Source organism: Suricata suricatta, chromosome 3, assembly GCF_006229205.1.
Source record: "Suricata suricatta isolate VVHF042 chromosome 3, meerkat_22Aug2017_6uvM2_HiC, whole genome shotgun sequence".
Classification (NCBI taxonomy): domain Eukaryota; kingdom Metazoa; phylum Chordata; class Mammalia; order Carnivora; family Herpestidae; genus Suricata; species Suricata suricatta.
In genome coordinates this window covers 71,174,244-71,185,488 of record NC_043702.1, presented here as the reverse complement: position 1 = coordinate 71,185,488, position 11,245 = coordinate 71,174,244, and positions in this window count along the sequence as shown.

The following is an 11,245-nucleotide window of genomic DNA, read 5'->3' as shown; positions in this document are numbered from 1 at the left end:
GGGGGCGGACGGGGACAGAGCCCGCCCCCGCTGCGCCTCCGCCCCCTGCGCCCTCTCGCAGCCGCCCGGGACCTGGCGCTGCCCGCCGCGCGCGCGAAAGCGGCCCGAGGGCCAGGCAGTGAGACCGCCCAGAGCTGGGGGCTAGAAAGGCAGTTGCGTGGCGCGGAACCCCAGGACTCTAGCTGCGAAAAGGGTTGGGACACGAGGGAGAGCCCTACTGAGGCTTTAGGAAAACTTAAACCCTGCAGCAGTTGCTCCCTGATGGTCTCTCTTCGGTCTCCTACAGAAGATCCACCAGTCCAGGTCGCTAGACATTCGTTTGTAGTGCAGTGCCCTTAAGGTTTTCTAACTAGACTGAACCTTGAGACATCCACAGGTATTCCTGCGGGGCGCATCCCACTACCCTGTCCTGGCTGTGCACGCGTCTGTCGAAGGGCGCCCTCTCTGTTCAGCCCTGCAAATAACCAATTCCCTAACTGCCTTGGCTACCTATAGGGAGGCCTTAAACTTTTCTCTTGCCTGATGCCTTCAGGTAACCCTCCCCTCTAAGAATGGTGACCAAAGCTGGACCACCTGTGCCAGGCGATGTGGTCATCAACCAGGCTTGGAGGCCGAGGACTCCTGCTGTGATCTATGGAAGGTACCTTGCAGTGGAAATACTGGGCAAGGTGAGGGAAACCGTACACACAGATTAAGGGAAGGTGAAGAATGATTTAAATATATTGGAAACTTGTTTGACTTTAATTCCTGGAGTTACCTTATCAAATGGTTGTGCTTCCCATGTGGGCTGTGATTGAAAATATAAGGGTGACATTACCAATTAATAAAAATTAACCCAAATTCAATTAATATATATAGCCTAAATGTTAAAGCAGATGGGATTATTTTAACTTGAACAGCACAAAAAAACCAAGAAGTAAATACTGGTGTTATTGCTACTGGTCGGGGGCTCCTTGAAAAGCGATCGTCATGTAAATTAATTGCTTTAGAGTAAGAGATATTACCTGCTTGCTCACCCACCTCAGCTCCAAATAACTTGAGTGTCCTGAGGTCTACGAGAGACCTATGGTGAAATAATGGATATATCATTGACTTGGATATATCATTCACCATCAATAGATCACAGTACTGGGATTTGGATGTCTGTTGGACTTGGTGACAGTCCTAAGGATCTACCCCCACCATTACCACCTTGGATGAATCAAAACAACCCTAAGCGTAAAGAGACTTTGTTCTAAATTTATTCTGGATCCAAGCAAACAAAAAAAAAAAAAATGGAGATGTGGGACAAGCCTGAGCCCTTCCAGACACCCACAAAACAGATGCTTTAAAGAAAAAAAAGGCAAGAAAAATGCTAGGACACATTATATTTTGGCTTGCTCATTATTTGATAAGTGAACTCTAGATTGTGATCTACCATTGGATCATGAGATTTAGAGCTGAAAGAGCAGGATTTAGTATCCGGGCCTGCTTCCTCAAAAGTAGATGGCCCTTCATCTCTCCTTGTTTCTTGGAACTGTGGCCAGGATTTAAAAGAGTAGTGAATGTGGAAAGCGCGGGAAACGATTACACTATTGTCAGGTATTTACAGGCAACTTGTTTTGTCTCTTGGGTACAGTAGGCAACATCCTTGTGTGTTGGAAATCTCTCATCTTCTAAAAAAGCAAGGGTATTACCCAAGAAGTCTAATATTGAATGATTTTAATATTCTAAACAAACTCAACTCTGTCCTGTGAGCCTAATAGCACACCGTCTGCTATGGTATCTGCTAGCCACGTGTAGAGTGAGTCTAGTGCAAATTGACATGTGCTATAAGTATGAAATACATGCTGGATTTCAAACTTAGTACCAAAAGAAATGTAAAGTAGATCATTAATTATTTTTATATTGCTTTTGTTGAAATTATAATATTTTGGAAGTATTGGGTTGATTATATTACTAAAACTAATTTCACTTATTTCTTATCACTTTTTAGTATGGCTCCTAAAATATTTTAGTTAAGTATGGCTTGTATTATATCTCTATTGACAGTTCTGGTCAAATGAATCCTTATCAAATGGCAGGGATCATCACCTTTGTCTGAAGCACAGTATCAAAAAAATAAAGAATTGTTAGGTGCCTTGCCAGTCAACATATGGCCAGCCAATGAAGGAAGCAGGATCTTTTGAATTCTTGCCCCCCGCCACACACATAGTTAATATTTCAAAAGCTAAGTGTTTAATTTGTAGAAGTATTTTAAGCGTCATCTTCAAATACCATTTCCCTAGTCCTCTTGTGCATGTTCTTTTTCCAGCATCAATAGTATAGAGGCATTGAAGGAAGGAGTTAGCCACTCTAAATGGCTTGAAGCCCAATAGCTGGCAAAGTATATTCATAGGCAATTATAAATATTTCTGATATGCTTAGTTCTTAACACCATTTTCATGGCAACCCAGAAAAGAACTTCATCTTCATAATGTGCCCCAAGTTTTACTTAAAAGAGCATACTTTATTCACACACACACACACACACACACACACACACATCCCTATGGAAATTAATCCAGTCTTAATCCAATACCTTTTTGTATAAACTGTTATTAAGAAAATACTCATTGGGGCATATTGAATGACTCCTGTCATTTAATATAGGCAGTACAATGCATTGATGAATATGTGATATAACACATCTTTTATATTTTTTGTACATAATAGAAAAAATTCATGTAAGGTTTTTTTTATTCATTGGGAAGAATTTACATGCAAATGTGTTTCTCGGGACCTAACCTTCCCCCCACCCTTAATCATCTATTTGTACATATTCATTGCCATAGCAACATTACATCATGACTCCTGGATTCTCATAATCAAAAGAAAACAACAGCAATAATCAAGGAGTTCATAACCCACCAGCGAAATAGACTTTGGGTGAATAATTCTTATATAACCAAGGGAAATAAGTAGAAGGACTTTAAATTGTAAAGCCTTGAAACATTTGCAGAATAACATTCCAAATTAATAAGGCAAATAAATGTGTAACTTTTCAAACTGAACTTTGAAAATGACTGTTTGTTGCACATGGTTGTTTAGGATTTTTTTGTCATACATGTTTCTTTTTTTGTTATCCTTTCTAGAATCTCTAATGCCATGCATCTTAATTTTTCATTTCATCTTGGAACATGAACTTATCATGGAGTGAGCATATGGTGAGGAGGCATACTACGATAATTTGCTATATACTATCAAGGTCTAATCTGTTCTCATTTTACTGCATTTTTCTTCCCTAAACTCACATTCGCCTTAGGAGCATATGATACATTCATTTCCACTCGTCTTTATCTTGTAATCCCAGAAATCTTTTTATTAGAGAACCTTGACTTCTCATCTGTTCTCCTCCTCTTTTTTTGATCATTAATTTCATTCCATGGAAATAGTCATGTGTTTTAGGACCTTTATTTAGGTTGTATAGTATTGTACCTTCAATGCATCTACCTCGCGGGACAGCTCAGCACTCAGAAAGAAGGAAAATAATGGCATCGCTGTGGATGATAATGGGGTATCACACAGTTTCTTAGCTCCGCTGCCACTGCTAAACTCTTAAAATCTTTAAGTACTTACATTATCTGTGCATACCACCTCCCAGAATGACTGCACCCTTTCTCTGATTTTCCGTGTACCTTTAATGCTATTAATATGGTCTTTCCACATAAGTCAGACTTTGTCTGCTTTCCCTTCCACTGACCAGTGTCAGTGTGCTAGGCTAATTAGCCGCATTCAATACAGGCTCTGTCTGTAAAGTGCAGGTCAGAGATTCAGTTCCAAGTAAGTAAGCCAACTACTTGGCTCATTACCTTAGAAAGGACCTGTAATTATATTCCTCCAGAGTGAGGTCACGAGGAGTATGAGATAGTTACAGAATTCAGTACAAATCCATCCCTTACTGAGTAAATAATTTTTTAAAAAAGTTATTTCGACCCCAACAAAATCAACATTGCCATTCAGATGACCTTGACTCAAGCAACACAGTCTGCTGTGTTGAAGGTAGTTGCCACTAGCCACTTGTGGCCCTAGAGTGCTTGAAATATGACTAGTCTGATCTCCCAGCTACTGTGAGTGTAAGATACACACTAAATTTAAAGATTTAATCCCCCCAAATCTCAGTACTTTTTAAAAATTAATTACATGTTTAAATGATAATATTTTGAATATATTGGGTTAAATAAAATATATTATTAAGTTTACCCTTTTGCCTTTAATGGAAGCTAGTAGGAAACTTAGAATTCTGGTCGTGGTTTTCGTCATATTTTTATCAGACAGTGCTCACCTCATGAATCTTCATCAGATGTCAAGGATCAATTTTCCTTTAAACGGTAGGAGAACAAGACCTTTCTTCCAAACACATAGTTCCAACACCAGTTATTCTTTGCTCCTTTCATCCCTTCAATAGTGACCCACATTCAGTCAATAATAAAATCACATTCATTTTCCTTTAATGTTGTCATTCACACTGTTACTTCCACAGCTCAAGCCCCCTAGTAGTTTCATCCTTGAGTTGTTATAATTATCAGCTAAGTTGCCTCCACAGCTTAATGTTATCCCCATCATGACGTATCCTCAAAACCGCCATCAGAACAACTTTTCATTAACATGCCTCTGATTATGTTTTCCCTTACCCTCAAGTCTTCAAGAATCACCCTTGCATATAGAATGAAGGCTAAGTTCTCTAGCCTGCTGGTTCTCAGATATTTTGGTATCATGATCTCTTTACACTTCACAAATTTTGAGGACCCCAAAGCGCTTATATTTAAAGGGGTTATAACTATCAACATTTATCATATTAGAAATTTAATTGAGGGGTGCCTGGGTGTCTCAGGTCATGATCTCACAGTTCTTTGGTTTGAGCCCTTGCACGGGGCTCCACACTGGTGTGCAGATTACTTGGGATTCTCCTTCCCTTCTCTTTCTCTACCCTTCCCTCAAACACACACTTTCTTTCTCTCTCTCTCTCAAAATAAGTAAACTGGAAAAAAAAAGAAATTTAAATTGAAAAATTCTTAAACCCAGACATAAACAAGCACACAGTCCATTAGCTGTCAAAGTGATGACATCATTACACATCTTATAGCTTCTGGAAAATTACATTGTACCTTTGTGCCAGAATGATACGAAAAAGACAGGTTATTACATGTTAGCATTATAGACATAGTTTTTACTTTGTGAACTTCCAAAATGCTCTTGAGCATCCTGCAGGGGGCCTTGAACCATTACCTGAAAACCTGCTGGATTAGTTCCTTTCTCTACACTCTCCCTTGGTGATCTAATCCTTTCCTGTGATGTCATTGTTTATTTCTGTGTTACATGCTCAGACTCCCAAGTCTCTGTCTCTAGCCTGAATCTTGCTTATGAACTCCAGATTTGTTTGCCTACTGTCATCTCCAAAGGTGGTCAAAACTGACATGTGTAAAATAGAACCTGCTTCCCACCCCTACCACTTCCCCCGTCTTACTTATCTCACTAATTGTCACCACTCAAGCCAGATGCCTTGGGTTTTTTCCTTATCTCTCCCCCCTCTCTCATCCTTTACATCTAATTAATCAATAGTTTTCTATGGATTCTAACTCTTATTAAAATCCCTCAATTTTTTTCGCTTCTTTGCACTTCACTGCCATCATCCTACTTGAGATTAACTACCTTCTTCTATTTGAAATGTCAAAAATGTTTCCTAACTGATCTCCCTTTCTTAGTGTTTACTCTTCCCCAATGTATCCTGTGACCCCTCAGCCAGAGGGATCATTTTATAACACAGAGATGATCATAGCACTGTCATCTCCATAAAGTAACATATTGTTACTTTAAACACCAGCAGTTCTAACTTTGGTATCTGAAGTCAGCTTGGCTCATAATAAGCACTCAATAAATATTTGTTGAATGAATAAGTAAATGACATTTAAATCCTCAACTGTATTGTCCTAAATGTGCTTTCCAAGTGTATGTCCATCTTCCCCTTTGCTGCCCTCACACTAACACTTTATTTGTTGAATACATGAGTTGAATTTATTTGTTGAATAAATTTGTTGAAATACTGAGCAACAGCAGCAGTAAATAAAGATTTACTCCTTTTGCATTCACATTGCCAAAACAGAGACAGTGGCTTGGGTAAAGTACAGATAATGAAAGCGAATACCAAAGCTGAGAGTGAGTAAACCTTAAAAATGACCAAAGAGTGTTCATTAAAGATGTCCGGCTTATGGGCTAAGGCATCCCAGTAAAAGAAACTTGAGCCATACATCAGTCAAAGCTTTTGGTTGCAAATAAAGAAACCTATCTGAATAAGTTTAAGGAGCATCCTCATAGCTTCTCCAGAAAAGTCCATGAACCATGCTTGGAAGTTACATGGCCAAGGACAACATGCCACATCCTGCCACAGAGCTAGCCTCAGAGATGCCCTGCTCCTATCCCTGGACAAGGCACAGACAGTGCATTTTGCACCATTAACACCCTGAGGCTGGACAGTGCATGATTCTGCTAGGGTCTCTCCAACTGCTACATCTTAACATCAGCTGCAACTTTCTCCACCCTAACTGAGGCTTCGAGGGGGGCTTGGGACCTGAGCATCAGGTTTTTATAGAGAGGTAGGGATTCATAACATAGAGAATGCCCCCTACTTGGATGATTGTTTTAAGATGCTCGTGGTCCAAAAAGAAAAACAAGCTGAGATCCTGAAACCCAGGGTTCTAGTCTCGCTTTTCCAGAATTTAGGCAAATCACTTAATCCTTCCAAAGTTACAATCAGACATGGGGATTTTTCCTGTAAGCCTTACATAACCACAGCTTTACCAACTTTTATACTCTTCATCTATAAAATGGGAAAAGTACCTTTAACTATTATGCAAATATAAAGTGGTAGGAATGTTAGTTTCACAAAATAGGGATAATATTTTGCATAGAACTGTTGATAATAAGATCACATGGAGGCTTTCTGAATTTCAAAAAAGTTGGACAAACACAAGGAACATATTTTCAATCTCTTAGGTGAGAAAGAAAAGAGTAGAATACTTAAATGTAATTTAAAAATCACAAGTTACATTGTTTAGTTATATTATTTGAAAGTCTTTGAAAAACACTGAATCTTTATTTACCTTTTCTATTATGATGATAAATGAAGTTTATGTACAAATATTGGTTGAAATGAGTGACCATTTCCAAATAAAAGGGGCCACATATTTGTGTTTGTTCTTATTTGCCTGTTTCTTTGTCTGGCAGAGGCTTGGTTCTCCATGTTTTTCCAAACAAAATATAAAACATAAATGTAAAAACGTTAAAAAGATAGCAAATGACAAAAGCTTTAAAAATATATGTACACATATCAAAAAGAACCACTTTTCATTCCTTCAGCCTAAACCACTTGTCCATAAACTCAGAAATCAGGGGTTCTTATGAACCTAATAGGAAAAAGCCCTAAAAGAACAAGGATGGGGAACACTAGTGTCCGAAGCTCTGGAGGTACAAGTATGCGACTGAAGGGGAGGATGGTGGGCCTTCTCACTAAATCCAAACTCCATTATTTCCTGTCAGATTTTTCTATGTGACCCAATAGCTTTCACTATTCTACTGCCAAGTAGGGTACTTGCCTTGTGATAAGGGCCCCTAAATGTATCTCTGCTCTTAGAGGTTCATAAGCCATTACCAACCCATCTACTTCCTTTGAGATGACTCTTCTATCAGGAGTTTTAACTGCACAACAAACCATGACATTTTGGATGATGGGATACATTATTTTCTTGGTACTTCCCTCTTCCTTGTTTATTGTGTAGAACTATAAAATACACCGATAGCTCTACTTATAGGCATTTTCAGGGAGTGAGATTCCTCATAAGAAACCCTGCTATGGTTGGGGAAAACATCACCCAGTACTTGGCCCATCACTCAAAACCAAGTTGGCTCTTAGCTTATCACTTTCACCACAGAGCAAAAGGACTCAGAGCAGGGTCTGTTGCCTATATCTAGTTGAAAGTAAATATGCCTCAGTTCAGATAAAGTAAACCCATCTTACCTTCAATATTTCTAGCCTTTCTTATTTCTTTCCTTCCTGTACAAAAGGATCCTACCTCTGGCCCATCCCTCCCATTCAAGCAAGAAGTATTATGAAATCATACATATATTAGTTGACACATTGTATTTCAGAATGAACAAAATTCTATCAGACTACTACTATAGCTGGGTATTTGTATACTGTGCCCTAAACTTTTTTGGGGGGACGGGGGAGAAATTTTTTTTCTTAAATGACTTTCAAAGAACAGCAACCCAAATAGGGAGAAATCTGAAGGCTATGGAGAAACTTGAAATGTTACTGTAAAGAAGATTCTAAAGATATTCTAAGGCGACTTAGAGACTTTTGTTCAATAAATCAAGTTGAATTCTTTTTGTCACCCAATGGAGAGAACATTGCCAGGTGGGGAAGAACTGGATGGATAGATATCTAATAATTAATTCTGCTACCACCACATGGTCCCAGCAAGTGAGGACATGAGGCATGCAAGTAGAAGAAAGTGTTCACACTGTGATATGCTGGCCCAAATGTGGAACACAACTGTTCTTTCAATCTCTAGTACTAGAGTTGATATAGGAGCATTTAAATAAACTCCACTTAAAGCTCTGATGTAATAAAAAGGGAAACAAAGCCAGATTAAAAACAAAAGCATACAACCAGGCAACATAATTCACAAAATATCACTTGCAAATGTTTTATCCTGTAGTCTCTAGAGAGGCAATTCTCCCTCCTCCCCCACCTTCAGGCTTCTTTCCCTGCAGCCTATTTGGCAGAAGCCATCTTTAAAGAAGGGGAGGCTGACCCCAGAGAGCAACGGATACTTCCTCTTGGATTTTAAGTTCATTTTAAGAATGAACTTCTAAATGTTCATTCTTTTCTAAGAATCCTCCTCTTCACCACACCATTGACTCCACAAATATCCAGCTCTTCAAAATGAAACTCTTCACTCTCTGCACACACACACACACACACACACGCACGCACACCACGCACGCACACACACACACAGAGTAGCAAGGGTCCCAGTTCCCTGCAGTGCCAGATTTTTCTCTTCATGAATGACGGGCAGTCTAGTCTTAAATCAAAAGCACCAAAGATGAATATCCCTGAAGGCAGTGGCCAGTTCCATTATCCTATTTCACCTTTAGAAACCAAGTCCATAAAATAAGGTAGGGGCAGGGAAGTAGAAAACCTGTTGCCATCTGCTTCTTCAAGGTCCTGAAACATGTCATGCTATAGCACAGAGACATCTAGCAAGCTCCGATGTCCTTACGAGTGAAATAGAGAACAAGAATGTTTTTAGACTCTTTCAGAAACATCAGAGGTCAAAGTTTCTGATAGCTCATGTCATGGAAGCAGATAGAAACCGTGCTATTTGGGGGAGCTCCTGGACAGCTCAGTTAGTTGAGCATCTGACTCTTTATTTCATTCATCTCAGGTTAGGATCCCAGGGTCATGGAATCAAGCCCTGTGTGGAGCGCCACATGGAGCCCCATGTGGGGCTGAGCATGGAGCCTTCTCTCTCTCTCTCTCTCTCTCTCTCTCTCCCACTACTCCTCTCTCCCAAGCATGTGTTCTATCTAAAAGAAAAAAAAATGAAAATAATAAAAGTTTAAAAACTTGCTATTTTCTATCTTGATTTGGTTAAGACTACTTCTACAAGGCCCCAAAGTATTATGTAAGTTTTAAGTTTTCTGAGCCATTAACACATCGTTAGTGTATTTATCAAAGTACAGTTGCTAAGAGCTGTCTTTTCTTCCTTCATTCATAGATGGATGACCATGATGTGATGGAAATAGTTTCTTGACACGTGAGTCAAACACACTTAGATTCCAGAAACTCCTTTTGTTAACAAAAACCTAAATAAATCAACATAGTTGTTTAAAAATAGTTATTGAACACCTACAATGTGGAAAATGTTATTCCATGGTCCTGTAATAAAGAAGAAGATAAATTTGATCAGTCAGAGGTAGCAAGGAAAGTTCGTGGTAGAAAGTATGTCTAGCAGGGCTTGGAAATAGAACAGAAATTAGATGGTGTGTGTGTGTGTGTGTGTGTGTGTGTGTGTGTGTGTGTGTGCGCGCGCGCTCACGCGAAGGATGCAGGCAAGAAGGTGCTGGTTTTAGAGGAACCTGAATAAGGCCAATGCAACAAGATGAGAAAATACTAAAGATGAGTCAGAAGAAATATTTAGATCAGGTGGGTGTCTTTTAGGCCACATTAAGAATTTGGGTCCCAATGTTTAAGGTAATGGGAAGTCACTGAAAACTTCAAGAAAGAGAATGACATACCCAGATTGAAATACGAAAACGTCACCTATGGATGCTGGTATGGAGAATGGGTTGTGCCTAGGCAAGAGTAAAATCTCATGCACTACCTGGAAGGATTTTCAGTCATCTGGGTGATGAGAGTTTTGGCAAAAACTTGTTTGGGCAGGGGAGATGGAAAGAAGGGAATTTTGTTGAAGAAGGAGTAGGCAGGAAAGGAGAGGAGTGTTCTCGGGGGTTCTGATCTCTTCACTGAACAAAGATGCCATTCACTAAAAACTGGAACACTCAGAAGAATCGGGTTGGATGTGTATGAATTCCATTTAGGAGTTTGAGTTTGAAATGACCATGAGACACTCAAGAAGAGCTGAGGAGGCAGGAATTAGAAAATTAGGTCTAGGTTTCAAAAGACGGGTCGTAGTTAGAAGCACAAATTTGAGAATTCTCTTGATATGCAGGAGGTAATTAAAAAAAATTTTTTTAACGTTTATTCATTTTTGAGACTGAGACAGCAAGACAGAGCATGAGCTGCGAAGGGGCAGAGAGAGAGGGAAACACAAAATCCAAAGCAGGTTCCAGGCTCTGAGCTGTCAGCACAGAGTCCGATGTGGGGCTCAAACCCACAAAACGTGAGATCATGACCTGTGTTGGAGTCAGATGCTTAACTGACTGAGCACCCAGGCGTCCCAGCAGAAAGTAATTAAAACCAAGTCAGTGGATAAGATTTTCCGGATATGTGATTTTAAACCAGACATCAAAGGAAGGTGTCTTGAGTTTTCTCCTGATTTGTTACAGTCTCCCAGCAAAACTCCTGACTTAAAATGTTTTCAAGAGCCATACTTTATGGCATCAAGGTATGGATTCTTAATCAATTACTTACTGCAGCTACTTAAGAAAATCCAAAAGTTTTCCCTGAGAAAAATGTTGATGCTATGTGTAGATAGCACTC